The sequence below is a fragment of the Limulus polyphemus genome, unplaced genomic scaffold (assembly GCF_000517525.1).
Source record: "Limulus polyphemus unplaced genomic scaffold, Limulus_polyphemus-2.1.2 Scaffold1597, whole genome shotgun sequence".
Taxonomy (NCBI): Eukaryota; Metazoa; Arthropoda; class Merostomata; order Xiphosura; family Limulidae; genus Limulus; species Limulus polyphemus.
The window spans coordinates 237519-255634 of NW_013667207.1; the positions used below are offsets into that span (position 1 = coordinate 237519).

The 18116-nt window shown below is 33.8% G+C and overlaps 2 long non-coding RNA genes across 3 annotated transcripts in view; one reads left to right on the plus strand and one right to left on the minus strand.

Moving 5' to 3' along the window:
* The window catches only part of LOC111086974, a 47315-nt gene that overhangs the window by 13838 nt on the left and 15361 nt on the right, over positions 1 to 18116 (minus strand). Inside the window, exons 1-2 of one of the 2 annotated variants that reach the window (XR_002611697.1) lie at positions 7088 to 9278; positions 6279 to 6330 (exon numbers count right to left, since the gene is read on the minus strand). This is a non-coding gene — a long non-coding RNA (uncharacterized LOC111086974). Of the gene's footprint in view, positions 1 to 6278; positions 6331 to 7087; positions 9279 to 18116 lie in introns of those variants that run through there. The other variant, XR_002611696.1, reaches the window with a different exon arrangement.
* On the plus strand, positions 11360 to 14187 carry LOC106464245. Its single transcript, XR_001291117.2, has 3 exons — positions 11360 to 11467; positions 12473 to 12582; positions 13288 to 14187. It is a non-coding gene; the product is annotated as an uncharacterized LOC106464245 (long non-coding RNA).

Here is an 18116-nt window from a genome sequence, read left to right on the forward strand (position 1 = left end):
AATCATGAATTTGCCCGCCAGCTCGAGTGTGATCTAGATGCTCCCTTTTTTTAGTATATAAGCCTGGCAAGAAAAACCAGTGTGATTGGGCAGATAGATAACTGAGTCAAGCAAACAGTAGGCACCGTAAGTAGTGTGTGAATCACTGTGATTTATAGCATGTGTTATAAAGGTTGTTAAGTTTAAAGTGAGTGTGGAAATTCTGTGTATTACAAAAAATTGTATCGAGAAAGAATAAACTGGTTTAATCAAGAAATGACTTGTATCACTGAAGTTCCTCGGAAAGAATTTCTACCGGAAATTATCAAACAAGCAGATACATAATAGGAGAAAGACTAAGAAGTTCTTGGAGAACTGAAAACATGAATACTAAATGATGAGGTAGAAGTGTCAGTAGACAAAGGTGTGCATGTATCATTAGAAGAAACACAAACTTCAGGGTGCATAGGCAAAAATAAAAAATCTACAATGGCTGTCATGAACACCAAAATGCACTTCCCTGACAAGAACAATGAAACAAAACCATGTAGAAATACTGTTGAATGTGGAACATGAAATTTTGAAAAGTGTACTGGATGATATCATTCTGCTATTATACTTGCATAAGGAGAAAAGACAAGACTCCAGTGAATGAGATTCTGAAATTCACATCTCAATATAATGAATGGGAATGATGAAAATTAGGCTTAACATGATGGTCAAAATGTTGGTAAATGCTATTAAACAACTAAAGGTAAGTTAATGTATTAAAGCTACATTTCTATTGTATTATCACTCTTTTACATAGTGATGAATATAATTTGCCTAGAATGCTTTATCACAGGATTCAGTGAGTTAAAATATAAAGATGAACAATTAAGAAGAAAAACAACTACTATAACAAGCTATATAACAGAACAGATATAAAAAAAAGAGACATGTAGCTTGTGAATTCAGCACGTTTTTTTTTTACTATTTTTACTACTCCTAATTAAGTTTCTTAAACTAACCTCCTGTCTTAAAACAGTTAATCTTAGCCATTATTATTTAATTATTTTCTTACAATGATACATTATATTTAACCCTTTCACTACTGCCTCAGTGGATTACAATGATCACATGACCCCAAAGTGACCAGTTTCCATATTATAACTTTGAACATGTTTTGTGTATCTTCATTTACATTTAAGCTTTCATTAACATTACAAGTATTTTGTAGACAAAATAATCAGAATTTGCAATTATGTATCTAAAAATATAGAAAAACAATGATTTCTAGTGCTTACGATGTTAGAAAATTGATTCGTACTCACGTGTCATACTTGCTAAGGCTTACTGTAAGTCTCATTCATTCTCTCAAGTGGATAGGGAAGACAAATTAATTTTTAGATTTCAAAGATGCATTTTAGAAAACACAAAAATATCAAATTGCTATAAAGGTAAACATAAAATCAATGCAATTTATCTGACTTTCTAACTAAACTTTATGTAGGTTAAAAAAATCAGAGAACAGGGTGAATGTGTCTATGGATAAGGAAGGACTTCAACAAAGTGGGGAAAACATGGGAGGAAACACCTTGCAGTACTGAGAAAGGCAAAACATTGAATACAAGGCCACCTAATAACCGGCACTGGTTGAGACAGTTAAATCCTGTTGAACAACCAGGTAAAGGGAAGGGAAATGTCCAATAGTAGGATGATCAGGAGGATAGTAGCAATGGATGGACCATCACTGAAAGCAATGTCCCTCACACAGGTATATGGCCCAGGTAGAAGGATGTATGGAACAGGAAAGGAAGGATTACCAAATTCGAAAGTCTCGTTCAAGAGGTAATGGACTGAACAAATCCAAACGTGAATATGGAAGGACTAGATCCTTTGACTGAAAGGATAAAGATGTTAAAGCAATAAAGCATATAATTGGCAGGAAAACAAGAGGTTTGGTTGTCAGGTGGCACAGAAGATGGAAATAAGGTTAAACCAGTCAGAGAGGTACCACCAAGTGGACACAACAAGAAGTGTTTCTAACAAGGCTAGGACCCATGATAAAAGACAGAAAGGTGGGCGAGCATTATGACGCATATAATATCAGACCTGGTGGAATGCAGTAAAAGCCAAGGATGAAGGACAGATGATCAGAAAAGAGGAAGCATGAAATTGAGAGGATTGGCAAGGCAAGGAGTCCCCAAGAGAGAATCCCCAATGGAAAAACTGTGGGTAGAACACAGTTCACATGAGAGAGGCAGCCCACAACCTGATTCATAGAACCTGGAAAGCAACCAATTGAGAACTGGTCCAATATGACAGATCCAGGGTTTGAAAGTAAGGAGTTGTGGGTTGGATTTCCCCATGGAAGTTAATTTAGGAAAAACAAGGAATCATTGGAATGGAACATAATGAAATGAACCACTGGAAGTGGGAATAATGGTATCATGCCCACCAATCTACCAAAAGTTCAACCACATGAATATGGAGAAAGGATATGTTCTGGGTCCATGTGCCAGATCTAAAACTGTCATTCAAGGATGCTCCTCAACAAGAAAGGGGAAGCATAGTTAAAGAGATGTAGGACTGGTTTGGGTGTAGGTAATGGAACACAAAATGGTGATATTGGATCAGTTCAGCCATCTATACAAATACTAGAATAGAGGAATGGACAGGAGAACCATTGAAGTCAAAGAACCACATCAGGCATCCCTCTGGTTGCAGAATGACAAAATGAGGAGGTACATATGTGTGTGACTCATAGAACACAAGGTCATCAAACTCTAAGCCTCTCATACAGAATGAATTGGATAGGTGCAAATCCTAGTAACTATAAGTTCCATATCTTACAAACAGATGGGAGACGGCTGATCCCAGCTGATAATGAGTTGAAAAACACTCCCTGGTGAACAATATATTGAATGGGAGAGAGGAATTGTAGGAAGTGATGACAAACACAGCCTCCATGAGACATTGGACATAGATGGAAGCAGAAGGAGGAAAGGAAATAAGATGAAGGCTGAAAGGAGGAGAGGGAGAGAATTGTAGAAAAAGTCTGTAGGCAAAAAGTACAAAAAGCCCTGTGTGGATGGAAAAAGGTAACCATAGGGAAAATAGCTTTCTGTGTGAAGTGGTATTGTCTCAAAAATATTGTTTTTGCCCAAAGTTATAATTTTCCTGTACCGAAAATGTATTTCCGATACATACTTACCTCCTCTCACTTAAATAGCTATTCTTGTTCAGTGCTGCCCTCTATATGCAAACATTTTTTGCATATGCCACAAGCCTTGAAGCTCCCACATCTGGAATTTACTGATTCCAATGCATCTCGCATGCAACTCATCATGTTACAACCCTCCACCAATAAGAGTGTGACATAATCTCATGACGCATGTGACTCCCGCTATTCAATTCTACCGAACTATCACTTCTATCACAGCAGAAAATGGAAGCACCAGTTTTCAGTGGGGAGGAAGAGTGGGAAATGTGAAAGGAGACAAGTAACTATCAGAAATACATTTTCAGCATAGGAAAATTATAACTTCTGATACAGTAAATTACTCCTTCTCACATAACTAGCTAGAATGCCATACTGAAAAAGTGGAGGTTCCAGTGCAAGGGAAAGAAATAAGTATCCTTCAAAAGCATCTGAAGGACAATCCCAAAGAGATCTTCGGTGTCAAAGATCATATGTGGGAGACCACGCCACTTCTGTACCAGGTATACTCTTTGCCCAGTGTGGAAAAAGGTGTCACAAGGAGTAGCACATCCAGTAGGGAGAGAACTATGGTTGGATCTGAACCACAAGATATATGAATCTCAATCCCATAATACATAAATGTGGGTGAGAGTAAGAGGATGTGCTTCCAGGTGTAGAGTGGCTAGGGAGCAACAGACCATACATGGCAAGTCAACAATATCAAAAACCCAGGCTGCTGGGAATCAACATCCACATCAGGGTAGGATGAGAATCATACCATCGGTAAGTCAACTACAATCCAAAACCCAGGCCACCAGAAACAGACATCCCTGTGGGGATAGGAAAGAGGATCATATCGCCATCAAGTTGACTGCAATCCGAAACCCAGCCATATGATGGGGAGGGGGAGGTAGGAAGGAGAATCATACCATCTTCACCTCAAGTTCATGAGGCCAGAGGGAATCTCATACCCCTTCCCCATGAATGGGTCATATGATAGCAATGTGAAAACATTTTATAGGAGGAAGGCAAGCAATATTTGGAGCAGGTAGGGTGGACTTCAGCTTCCAGGGGCTCACACCAATGAAATAAAGGGTAAGAAGTATAAATTATAAAGAATGACGAAAATGAAATAGTTGATATATCGGAAAAGTTAAGAAATTGTGTAGTGATATAAACATATGTATTAAAAATAAAAAATAAAAATTTTAACCTAACAATAAGTATGTATAAAAGTGAATATGAAGAAGTTTAACAGATTAGCAATAACAAAAATTAAATAAACGTTAATTTATAAAATGAAGGAAGTGTGTATTAACAATAACCTGTTTATGACATGTGATGAGTGGAAGAAAAACAATATTGGTAGACAAATGATTGACATATCAAGAAGATTAATTACATGTAATCCTAAAAGAACAAAGACTCATTGTAAGCCTAAACAAATGGCATAGGAGAAACAATACAACTAAGCCTAATGTATAACCTGAACTGGACTATGAGTATCGACCAATCTAACAAAACTTATTTTATACAACTCAGATAACTACAAATAACAATATTAAAAAATAAAAGTATTCAAAAACCATAACAGTATAACATCTTTTCTTTCCAAAACTGGTAGATTGTATTTCAAAATTTGTGGGCCCCCAAACTCAAAACGAAACCCGACAAAGGTCAGCTCATTGTATGATCAATATCTCAATGAAGTTAGGCCAAGAAGTTTCCCATAAAGTACCATGACCTGAAGTCTGTGTAAATGTAGTGATAAAACATGTAACCTCTGAAGTGGTAATGTAGAATTAACAATGCAAAATGAATAACCAAACACAACTGTGTTGGCAGAAAGAAAAAAAAACTTTTTGTAATGAAGTAAAAAGTTCCATAATCAAGTAGAAACATATAATTCCACTTCAGAATAACTCAACAAGTTACAAATATCTGTACTGTCTAATAAATAGTAACTGATTGAGAGAAATTACTACAAAGATATGGAAATAAAACACTTTGTTACGTCTCCGTTTGTTAATTGATTTTTTCGTAACTTCGTTCCAACGAAACTTTAACGACACAAGTCTTTACTTAATAAAACTGGTTTATTCTTTCCGAATATAACTCTGCGATACACTTAATCTCAATACTCGCGCTAAAACAACACTGTAACGAACGAACGTTAACCTCAACAATACCGTGTGACTGCAGTTCAATTACTCACTATCTATACACTTTACCGCGTCACGTTGTCCCCTCCTATATATATATCCGCCCACCCTATATCTAGTAAGAACTTGAACATTCGCCAAAGTACATGATAGTTCTAGAAACGTTGCATCATAGTAGTCACGTGACTCGCTGACACAACAACTTGAAGAGAGCACAAAATATACATTACAACATGAGTACTGCCAAATGAGAAGTGACAGTTTGGTAGAATTGAAAAGAGGGAGTCACATGCATCAAGAGAGTATGTCACATTCTTATTGGTGGAGGGTTAACGCATGATTATTTGCATGTGAGACACGTTTGAATCAGTCAGTTGCTGATGTGGGAGCTTCAAGGCTTGTGGCATGGACAAAAAATTGTTTTGTATATAGAGGGCAGCACTGAACGAAAATATTTATTTATGTGAAAAGAGGTATGTACCATATCAGAATTTATTACAATACTTGGAAAGATCAGACTTTGAAATATTTAAGCTTCACTGTTTGTCTATCACGTTCTATTAAATTCACTAACTGGTGGAACGAGTTAACATTTTTCTACTACTTTGCCCACCACCATTTTTTTTTCTCATTTCATATAAGCCTAAGCATTTAACGGTTTAATAAACATACAGGTGGTACACATAAAAGCCATTTAAAACATCATCTGGGCATTATTATTATTATTAAGGCACTATAAAAATTTAAAAAATTGAAGATAAAGTTTTATCACTTACACAAAACACATAAATGTGACAAATTCCAATAAATTTATACTTTTCTTCAGAACATGTTAATTTATATTACTTTTGAGATTAATTTAATAATTTTTTTCATTATCAGAATACTATAAAATAAATATAATTTTCAACAATATACTGATGCACTGTATATAAGACATAAGCCAAGCTTACCACATCAGGAACTATATTACTGTTTTCATCATCCATGTTTCCTTTTTTCAAACTGTAGGTAATGAAAAACATACACATAAAAATATTTGTAAACAAACCTTTAAAATTTTTAAATGTTTCATTCAACTACACTAGAAAAGTTAATAAGATTTACAATTAGAAAAAAAATATATATATATACACTATTACATGAAGCTGTATTTAATTTACCTACAAGAATAAAAATTACACATTCTTGTAAAGGTTTCTGTTGTTGAACAGGTGTTTTTTGGCATTTGGTCACAAATGAATTCAGTTTTATTTCTACAACTAAAAGTCCTACACTTACATGGTTTTTTAACTAATAATAGGCCTTACTTCAAAATAAATAATGCCTCAGTAGAAATTCTACTTACTAATTTTCTCATATCTATATTAATTTGAAAAAAACAAGAAACTGAATAACCACTCATTTATCAATAATAAAAATCCTGTAACAGACTCACAAATCAATCATCAAACAACCAAGTTCACACACATTTTATATGGCTCAAATTGTTTTCTGAACTTTCAAAATTCTGGTTACTTTGGCAAACCCATTATGTGAAAACACCCTCTGGTAAACAAAGATATAAATGTCTACAAAACAAGTATCATACAAAAATATATTTGGGATAACATATGCATGCATTTGAGTACAGTGTACTACTTAACTAATGTGCATCATTTCAAGAGTTACATTACATACATTAGATAAAGAGTTTTACAATATATGAAAACAGCATAGTTAGTACAACTAAAGATGGTAACCAGGAGCCTGAGAAACTCACCTGAAAGAACATTGCAAACTTTTCTTTCTGATCCCTCATATAGTATGATGAGGTACAATGTATGTACTACACTACGATTATGACTCAACTACTTAATCTAAGGCAGCTGGAATGAGTAGACCTAACACCTAATAAACCAACAATTTGAATAATTGAAGATGGTAAGTAGAAGTTTGAAAATTCAGCTGAAAAGGCTTTGTGAGCCTCGCTTTCAGATGAGATTTTGCAGTATAAGCATTACCTTTTGTGAATGTCTCTTGACTTATTTCATAAGCTAGAATGGTTATGTTGTTGAAAAATCAATAACTGAAAAGGTGCTGCAACACTTACTTCCTGAGCTATTGAATTAATTTTCTGATCGGAAACATCACCCAATGTTTTAAAAGAATTACTCCCTTTATTTTGGCTGAGTGGCAAGAACACAATGGAGTATAACTGGAAAGTATGCTGATTCTGCAACAGTAACAGCATAAGCATTAATCCTGAATGATGAGAATTTTTGCTAAAAAGCCTTTGTTTGGCTGAATTCCACCAATGATTATTTGTTTCATGAAACTTGAAATGAAAAACAAATAGTCTAATGACTCTGAGATGACAACAAATTACAGAGCCATAACTACCACGATATATCTTTGGAAGGTAACCCAAGAAGGTTACCAAAGTAATTTACGTGACAGTCGGAGGCAATCTGCTATATGCTACTAGAATATGTGAAGATGTGTAATGGTGATATGTGTATAGGACAATATCTGTAAATAAATGTGTGTGCTGTCTTTCACATCTGTTAACATAATAGTCCTTCATGACTGCTGGATAACACAAATGGATTAAGTAAGTAAAGAACACAACAGTAAGTAACATGCACTTAGAAACAATGGATTTGAACTGATATGTTAAGATTTTGTGAGATGAAGTTCACTGGAATTAATGACCTGGAAAATATTATTTGAAGATACATTGTACCTGTTATTTTCATTAATGCTTACAAAAGAATGTTTCAATTTTGAAGTTGAAATATTCAGCAGGTAGTGAATTTTCACGAAAGAGATAACACTAACATAGAGACTAATTCTACATCTGAGAGAAAATAGTTTTACCTCGTGTTTTTCATGAAGATTAGGGCAATATATTTCAGTCAGATTGAATTGAAATATTCATGATTAGGCAAAACTATCAATAGTAAATGAAATTCAAAGACAATAGTTTAGACATCAGCACAAAAATAAACTTGATGTACCCACTGTTTTATTTGGTTGTGATTGAATATATTTTAAGTCATGCAGATTGAAATGTTTTTAATAAACCCACAGTTTTACTGAATATTTTCTTGACATTGTTTCAATACAAGGTTCAAGAATAACACATGAAAATGCAACATCTAAGTGTACTAGGGAGAGATGGAAAGTAACTCCAGCATAGTAAAAGTCTTGAAGGTTGTACGAAAAATAATACTAAATTTGCGAATGAAAGAAGGCTCCTAAAGTAAGACAATATAAAAATGTGTGGATTCTAATGCCCAAAAAGAAAGACTGGCATCACCTAACACAAGTCAGGACATATGTAGGAACCAGTTTGCAATTTCAACCCCCTATTCCTTGCTATTGGAACTGGGCACTATTTGTGTGACAAGTCAGTACAAAAACGAATGAGGCAGGATTGCAAAGTAAGCTGTGTTATCTGTTGTCCAAGAGAGAGATCAGAGGGCAATGTGGCTAGAGAATCAGTCAATCACAGACACAATGAAGCCTGAAGAACAGTAATTTCACAGACATTAGTGATGCATCCTTTATGCGTGATATAGGACATAAATGAAGGAAGCCAGAAGAAATGTCATTTAACTCACGTTTAGAGTTGTTAAATTGTCTATGAGGGATTTTAGAGCATGTCATAACTGTAATCAAGTAGTTATGACTCTTTTCAACCTATGCACTTAGCTGAGCTTTTGACAATTTGAATTCAACTGAAACTGCTTCTCCAATCCAGACTTTCACCACTTATGTTTGAATCTTTAACCATTCTGGCCATCTCTTTTCTTCAACCAACTAGTGGTCAGTTATATTGCCTTATTTCTGGAGTTCCTGACACCAATTGTTTGAATTGCATGGTGTCCCACTTCATTGATGACCAGTATACCCAGGATTCCTTCCACTATGAAGAAGTGGACCAAACCATAGAACCTTGGTTTCCAGGAGCCAGCCTTATATTTATGATTGCTGAACCCACAAATGATAATGTATTGCTGGCCAGTGAATCAGACATGGGAAATGAAACCATGATTTTACTGGATTGGCCCTGAAGTTTCAGGAGTCAAGCAGCCCCCATCAGAAGCAATAGGACTAAAGAAATTAAAGCATCTACTCGATACACCAGTCACAGAAAATTATAGTGACAACCACCTTATTAACCTTGGAGGAACCAAACCTCCAAGCAGCATAGCAACTGATCACTCAACCATAACCTTTACTGGTGAGTGAAAGGAGGAGCCAGTATTGGCAAGAAGAAGCAGGATCCACTTGTATGATGTCTCATCGGAGAATGAAGAGTCTTTACTCATAATACTTGTCAGATGTGCTTGCACCTTTGATAGGCACACTACATTCTTAAACTGAAGAAAACTTTCCACAGCTTTGATTCTCTCAATGGTTGGCCAGGCTCTGGGAAAGTCAGTATGTGATAGGTCCCTGGCTGACACTGAAGTCCTATCCACCCAGGCTAATGCCACTGATGCCACCACAACTGTAATGCAGGTGACCCAACCAGTTTATGGGTCTTCTCTTAAACCACCACCACTGAGGGCCTGTGAAATTAACAAAGGGGCATTAACTCTTTAAGCATGGGCTTGGTCACTGCGACTGACCACATAACCATTTTGTGTTTGTTATAGTTTCATGCTATAACTTTTAAATCAGTCAGTGAATGTTAACAAAATTTGGCACATTAACAGTAAACATCACAATGCTTTCATACACAAAATATTTTGTTTATTAAGTCTTAAGTTTTGTAAAGCAATGTTTTTCTCATGCCTTTGTTCTTTTCGCATGTTGTCCATCTAACATGCAAAGTAATTTTCATTTTAAGATTAAAAATACTTTTATGCATCATAAAACTTTCAAATTTCACATGCAAAATCTTTATAATGTCCAGATAGGTGTCAAAAGTTTCTTAAGAAAAAACTTTATATTTTATTTGTTATTTTCAGTAATGAATCTCTGTACAGGTTAGTAGATTTGACCGATCTCATAACAACCATAAAAAATTAGGAAATAAATATAAATTATGCCTCTTTCATTCTAGAATGACAACCATATTATAACACGAAAACATAAATGTTTAGACTAAATAGCTTAAATCTTATACATTTATACATTTTTATTATATTGACCTTTCATCTGTGCCTGGCTAACAATACAGAAGTTACATTGATGTGGCTCTTAAGAAAAAAAACTATTTTATCTGTTATATTCATTAATTAATCTCTGTATGGGTTTGGTAGATTTGACCGACTTCGCAACCACCATGACTAGTGTTGAGTTGAAGTTTAAAATCTTGTAAATGTCATCTATATTTTCAAATGACTTTTGATTAAAGAAGCACCCAGGAATAAATTATAATCCAATCACAGCAAGATTATATTATGGGGGTTAGTTAGGAAGTACTTTTATGAAAGATCTAGGAAATATAATTTGTGTCCACTAATAAAAACCAAAAGCTCAAGAATGAGATGTTGCCAATGAAAAAAATAAACATCAAATATGGGTCCACTGCATATAGGCCATTGTGTATTTTTGTGCTTGAATAACAAAATTATTAAAAACATTAATTCTGACTAAAAAAAATTCAAATAATTGTTCTTTTTAGATGTTTATTTGCCACACCTTAGAATTTTCAAATGATACCCTACATCAGTAAACATATTTCTAATATGAGTGTGTAGGTGACAACCTGAAGAAACACGAGACTGATTTTGTAATGTGATTAATATTTTACTATTGATGGTGATCATTGTCTTAATATTTTTTCTTTAATCAAATAAATTAAGGAACAGTGTGTGTGTTTATAAACTTGATCATATATGTTTTTATAGGATATTTCAAAGCCACACGAAAACTTGAATATTAATGTTACTAAATTATGACTCATCATCTACCTTATGAAGTGAAATACTATATTTAAAACATAACAGACTAGGTATTGATAGAGAGGGAAAGTTTCATTTTGTATGTGTGTGATTTATGTTGGTGTATGTTTTTAAGTTTTGTTTTTTATAATTGATTGGTTTCAATGAACTGTGAAAAAGATGCTGATGTAAAATATATCTTGCAGATAAAAGTGATGGTGGTATAATTCTTGTTGGGGATTTTTTCAAAGCAGCAAAAAAAGGTTTGTTTTATACTTATGTGATTTTATGGTGATTAGTTTTATTCAAACGCTTTTTAGCATATTTTAATTTATTACAAATATTTGATTTGTTGTAAGATTTTGGTTCAAGGATGAGTACAGAAACTGGTGCTAAAGATGGTATGTTAATATGTATTAGAAACATTAAGCAAAGTGTTTTTAAGCAGCTCTTTCAGTAATGTTATAGATAGTTAAGGTGCCTACAGTGTATTAACATTTTAAACTTATTACACAATGTGATGAAAGATCAGGATAAGAAACAGCATCAGCTTTTGAAGTTAGTTTCCAGTTTCTTGCCACCTTTCAGTATTCAAATCATAACTTTTAAATTTCCTGTACTATGTATAAAAATAGCATTCCAGATAAACTTTTGTCTCACCATTATCCAGTCTAGCTTTTGGCAGACAAAAAATAGACCTGAAATTTCTGTTTTTACACTTTTCTGAGGTGGAAGTTTTTAACAGACGAATGAAGAGGAATATGAAAAACAATGTAATTTCCAGTCTAACATTATACATTATGGGTTAAGATCAAGACTATTAATTTACATAACCGTGTTGATTACCTTTTGGACAAGATCATTGTTATCTTACAAATTAATAGGTAATTGTTTGTATCTGTATTTTATGTGCTGGAACTTACAAGATGTAACCACTATTAGTAGGGTATAACTAACCAAACAAACAACCAATATTCTGACATAGTTTATGTGATATTCATGAATTTGCTTAGACAATGTTTCAGAATTTAGAAGTGTCACAAAAGTAAATCATTACTTGTCCCATTTTTTGGGGGGGGGGGGTTGTGATGGATAAATGAATACTGTGACAGACAACACAACCATGTGGATTCCTTTTGATGCTATTCACAGAACTTGTTAGGACCATGAAGTCTGGGTGTTCACAAAGAAACGAGTTTTTGAATTGTATTATTTTTTTTCATAGATGATTATTGTTTTGTTTAACTATAAGTGTATCATGTTTTTAGCCTGTTCTGGGGATGGTAACATCAACATGCCCTTCCTGTGTTTGGACTTGACCTATATCAGCTCTTTACTTCATGATGGTTTTCAATTTGATTTAAACAAGGAGATAACTGTAAGTTCCTTTAAAGAACCCATCATAATATAGTTTTCTCTACATTGTTTAAATTCATATATAGACTTTAGATTTGTATTAGACAAAGTGTGTAATTTATATTTTGAATTGTAGCATTTCTTAAACTTGTAGAATACTCCACAAGTCTGTTGCTCAGACAAAAATACAATATGTAGTGTTGGTTTAGTAATAGTGGTCAAAATGTTACTTTATAACTAAATAATATTGTATGTGTTATAAATGTTCATAAATAAATCAAATTTTGAGTGAGTGTAGAGTTGGGCTTAAGGAAGTAACTGAGGGTATATTTGATCCTTCTATCCAGAACATGTTCTGGATGGTCCTTCCCAGAAAGTTAACATTTCCAGTATGGCAGAGAATGAATTAGCCCACTTCACTTTTCTTTTTTTTTTTTGTTTGCTGAGCCAAGTAATGATAAAACAGGAGTCTTACCAAATATTTGTTCACAATTTTATGAAGTATATAATTATTACACACTCACATAAAGCTAGTTACCTTCCATCACATTTCTAAATCAATTGTGTAGCCTAAACATCTTCATTGTGGTAATTTTTCAATACATGCTATATTGATACACTTTCTCTACCATATTGATGATGTCCCTGTTCAGAATCACTTTATTATTCAAGGCAATAAACAGAGTGTACTGTGAGTGCTATAGATGGTTTTGTTTTCTATTTCTAGCTTGTTAAGAAGATCAACACATTTGAAACAAGCTGGGGACTTGGAGCAGCCTTCAGTCTACTAGCCTAGATCGAAGCATCGTTTTTACCATGGACTGTACCAAATTCGAAACTTTACTGATTTGAATTGTGATCTTTACTGTGTACTATAGCAAATTAAAAACTATAACAGAAACTTTTTTTATTTGTTAGTGTCACACTTTAAAATACCTTGAGGTTATCAAACGGCTACTAACGATTTTTTTATAAAAGGAATATGTAAGTAAATAATATATTATTTTGTAAGTGTAAGTGTACTGTGAAACTTATTTAAATGTCTTACTTAAAGCAAAAACCATAAGAGAATTACAAATAATTGTGGAAACAAGTTAAACTATACAGAACAAGAAAGAAATGTTACTCTTTAATGTCCACCCAATGAACATATTTCAATGGCTGTATAGACCAGATTTTGATTTGAAATATATATATATATATATATATTGTAAATAAAATTGTAAATATCTTAAATTCTGAAGGATGCTAAAGAAATTTCTCCCTAGGTTAACTCATGGATAAAATAGTTATAGTTTAGTAACCGAAAAAAATTTCTTAGTTGAAAGTTTTTCTGTTTCTATTTTAATAAAATGGACACCAGGTTTCAAGTATGCCAATGTTGAAAATGAACATAGCAGTAATACTTAAGAAAATACAGTTAAGTTTAAATAAAAGTTGTCACAATTTTATTGAATCTTTTACAGTATTACTTCTTAATGTATGTTACCTAAATCCAAAGAAAACCTTTTCCTGCTTTGTGTCTTTAGATCTTCCTATATGTGCTATTTATTTTTTTGTAGTTAGGGAAAACTTTTCTGCTTGCTTACTCAGTAAGACTGAAATAAAGGTATTATTTTATTAATTATATTGTATTTGTATTGAGTAAGTGCTTACATATAGTTACTCATCCATCCATTTGACAGTAACACTTGTAAACTACTGAACAATATTCAGGAAACAAGGTTCCATAGGTAAATTGTTTTTTGTTGAAATAAACTGAACTTATATTGGTAATTTCAACTCAAATTAGTCAAAAGTAGGGTCTGGTTGAGTCATCATGTCTGAAATTCTCATTTGCAACATTATATTCTCAGTAATAAGTACAGGGCTGTCCTGGGTGTGATACAGTCCCCGCATTTGCAGTGGTCAAAATTATTATGCATGTGTTTCTAGAATTTGTATATATGATGTGCAAAGAAGCTGCAGATGTTGTATTTGAATAGATCAAGAATTCTTCTGGTCAGTCTATTACTTCAGTGGTTTCTTCAGAGTAGTCCGTCATAATGTTGGTAGTGTAATAAAAGGCATATTTTGTTTTGCATTAAGAAATCTGTTCAAGATTCTGCTTGTGGTTCAGTAGTAGTAAGTCATCTTTTTGCAAATTTCGTGAAATTTCTCATAACTGTCATTAAACCAATAACATTCAACTATGTTATACCGATTGCACCATTAGTATCTGGCTGTTCATGAATAACCTTGATTAATTTGTAAAGATTACATATGACTAATGGAACTGGTCAAACGACAAAAACAGTGTGGTCAAGCTGAACCTATAAAGTCTATTCCTTACTGTTTGAGCTGTGATAATTACTTCACTTGCTTTCTTGAAGTTTGCATTAAATCCATGAAGCAGTGATTCCTAAAGATCATGTTTTATAAATATTTGACCATCTACAATCTTCCCAAGTTTTTAATGTAAAGACAAATTATTTGTTTATGTGTCTACAACCTTCTGAAAAAACCATATACACCAAAATAACTTCTCACTTGCCTCTGTCCAGTTTTCAATATTTAAACAAACAAAAACTGTTTCTCTTATCAAATTTCTCTTTCCACCAGCAGATAGCGTATTACATAATTATGTGAATATCGTACCCAGAATTGTAGTAATCATCAAAATAATAAATCAAATATGAAAAGAAAATGGAATTACTGCAAGTACCTACGAGTGGTAACTTTAGCCCAGAAGTTAGGTTTATATTTATTCAAACTTGAATTTTCATTAATAAAGAATCTTGGTAAGAAAGGCTAAAGCAAATATCTGTACAGTAATCGCACTTATGGATATAATATTCTTTTTACCGGATCACCAAGGTTTTTTCACATTACCAAACAATTTCCATTTTCTGGCCAAAACTCTGCAGCCTGTATTTTTCTGTGATATTTCCCGTTTTAAAGCATAGAAAAACGAATGCAGTAGATGCGTATTTTGCAAGTTTTGTTTTAAAAATTGATGATGTAATGATTTAATAATTTTGTATAGTGAGTAGAAAGTGAATCATATTTTTGTTTGTTTTATTGAATTTTGAGCAAAGCTAATCAAGGTCTATCTGTGAAGTGATTGACTATAGGGAAGGCAGCTAGTCAATAACACTCTCTGCAAACTCTTGGGTTACTCTCTTCTTTTTTTTCTCTCTCTCTCTCTATTACCAACGAACAGTGGAGTTGAAAATCACATTATAACACCCTCATGGATGAAAACGTTAAAGTATTGATATCAGAAGTGGGATTATTTTGGTGAAAATAAAATAGAACTGACTAAATGTCAACTTCAAGTTAAAGAGTATGGATGAAGATCAAAACTTTGTTTTAGATGAAGAAAAAGTCAAAGAAGAAAGAGACAGAAATTTAAAAAAAAGAACAAGGCAGTAAATGGAAAGAAGAAAAAACAAAAGTTAGAGAGAGAAAAAAAGACAGAAGATGAAGAAGGAAGAGACAGAAATTTAAGAGAATAGTAAAAAGGAGAGGTAATATTTAAAGAAGAATGGAGAACAAAAACAAGGATGATCAGTGCAGCTATTGAAAAGTACTGAGGAATAGTAACAACAAAATTGAAGAATAAAAAAGTAATGACGAAAATTTAAGATTTACAAAAAAAGATATATATGAAATACAGAGAAAAGAACATCAATGCAAAAATGGAAGAATAAAACATTTGGAAAATGTACTAGTAAATGCAGAGATCAATCCAACTACACCCATTTCTGCATCTGCCCAAGAATTCCAACCTAAAACTTCATTTACTATAAAATATGAAATCGAAAAGCTATTTCACCCAGGCCCGGCATGGCCAGGTGGTTAGGGTGCTCGACTTGCAAGTTCGAATCCCCGTCACACCAAACATGTTCGCCCTTTCAGCCGTGGGGGCATTATAATGTGACAGTCAATCCCACTATTCGTTGGTAAAAGAGTTGGCGGTGGGTGGTGATGACTAGTTGTCTTACACTACTAAATTAGGGATGGCTAGCGCCCTCGTGTAGCTTTGTGCGAAATCCATAACAAACAAACTATTTCACCTACACCTGTACCAATACTGCTGTTACAGCAGGTCCTTCCTGGATTTCTCCAGCCTGTAATAGAAAGGTACCATAGTCTAGAAGAAATTAAAAGATTAGGTAGACAACTAGTTACTCAAAATTAAACTAAAAGACAATAGATTTTTCAAGTGGTCTTTAATAAAATATTGTCAGGAACTACACACAAAAGCCTGTATGGAATAAAAACTCTCCCAAAGGAAGCTGTTATAAATGTGGGAAACATTTCCATTACTGTTGAAACTTCGAGCCCAACTAGATCAAAGAAACAACAAAGAGTAAGCCTAATACTGGTGAACAAGAATTAGGTGATCTTATGGGCAATGTTCCGCTGAGAATACTCCATCTGCCCTAAACGAGACACGTATCCATATATTTATTCATGAAAAGCCTTGCAGTATGTTCTTTGACACTGGTTCTATAGCTATGATTGTTTGACCTGATTTGGTAATGAAAGGTGGAAATTGTCTCCAGGAATGAAAAAATAAGATGGATTTATGCAAAAAGCAAGTGGACAAAAAATACAGTTGGTATTTCCACAGTCTCTACATGCCAAAGCACTCCATCGGTACCACAACCTTTCAACAGCTGGACACTTATGTGTTAAAAACATATTGGAGAAAAAATGACAGAATGCTTCTATTGAGTTGTATGCTGGGTCTGTATAAATATTTAGTGTAAATCCTGTGGATTATGCTATGAGAAAAAAGGTCCATGAAAGAAACGGTATGGACTGCTATAGCATTATTGTGTTGGAGCACCGCTTGAGAGAGCTGCTGTTGATGTGCTTGATCAATCTGTTACAGAGTGACTGTGGAACAAATACATTAATAAACATACCAAATAGCCAGAAGCATATGTCATTCCTAACCAGGAAGCAGAAATTAGCAAGAAAGCTTGTCAATGAATGCGTTTCAATATTTATGGTGCCTATGATGATTTCAAGCCAAAGGTCATACCATCGTTGCCTATGGAAGTACTTTGGTGAGATAACAGCAAGATGAGTACTTTATGAGAACCACGTGTCAGCAAAAACTGACCTCAAAACCCAGGAAGGTGACAGCGTTGTAAGTAAGGTATATTTTTAATATTTTAATTTAAATGTTTATTTGTTAGAGGGAGCTAATCATGATGACGGTGTAACGATCTAGAAATTTCGTCTAGTAAGTAAAAAATGAGAATAATATAAATTGATATTAACTTTCGATCAGAGCAAACGATTAGGTCGTCAAGATATTATTGTTGCGTTTTGGAATATTTCCATTACCCCCCCCCCCCTACCCACACACACACAAAACGTACCTTACGTATAATAGTTAAACCAACGGCCTAACCCTCACGTTAGTGTGGCCTATATAATGTGTAAAGTTTAGTATACTCTAATCCCACATAGTGATGGTACACGACGAGACACACATTCGGAAACAACGCCTCTGTAGCCACAAATAATATCAAAAACGTTTAGGGAAATGTTTTGAAC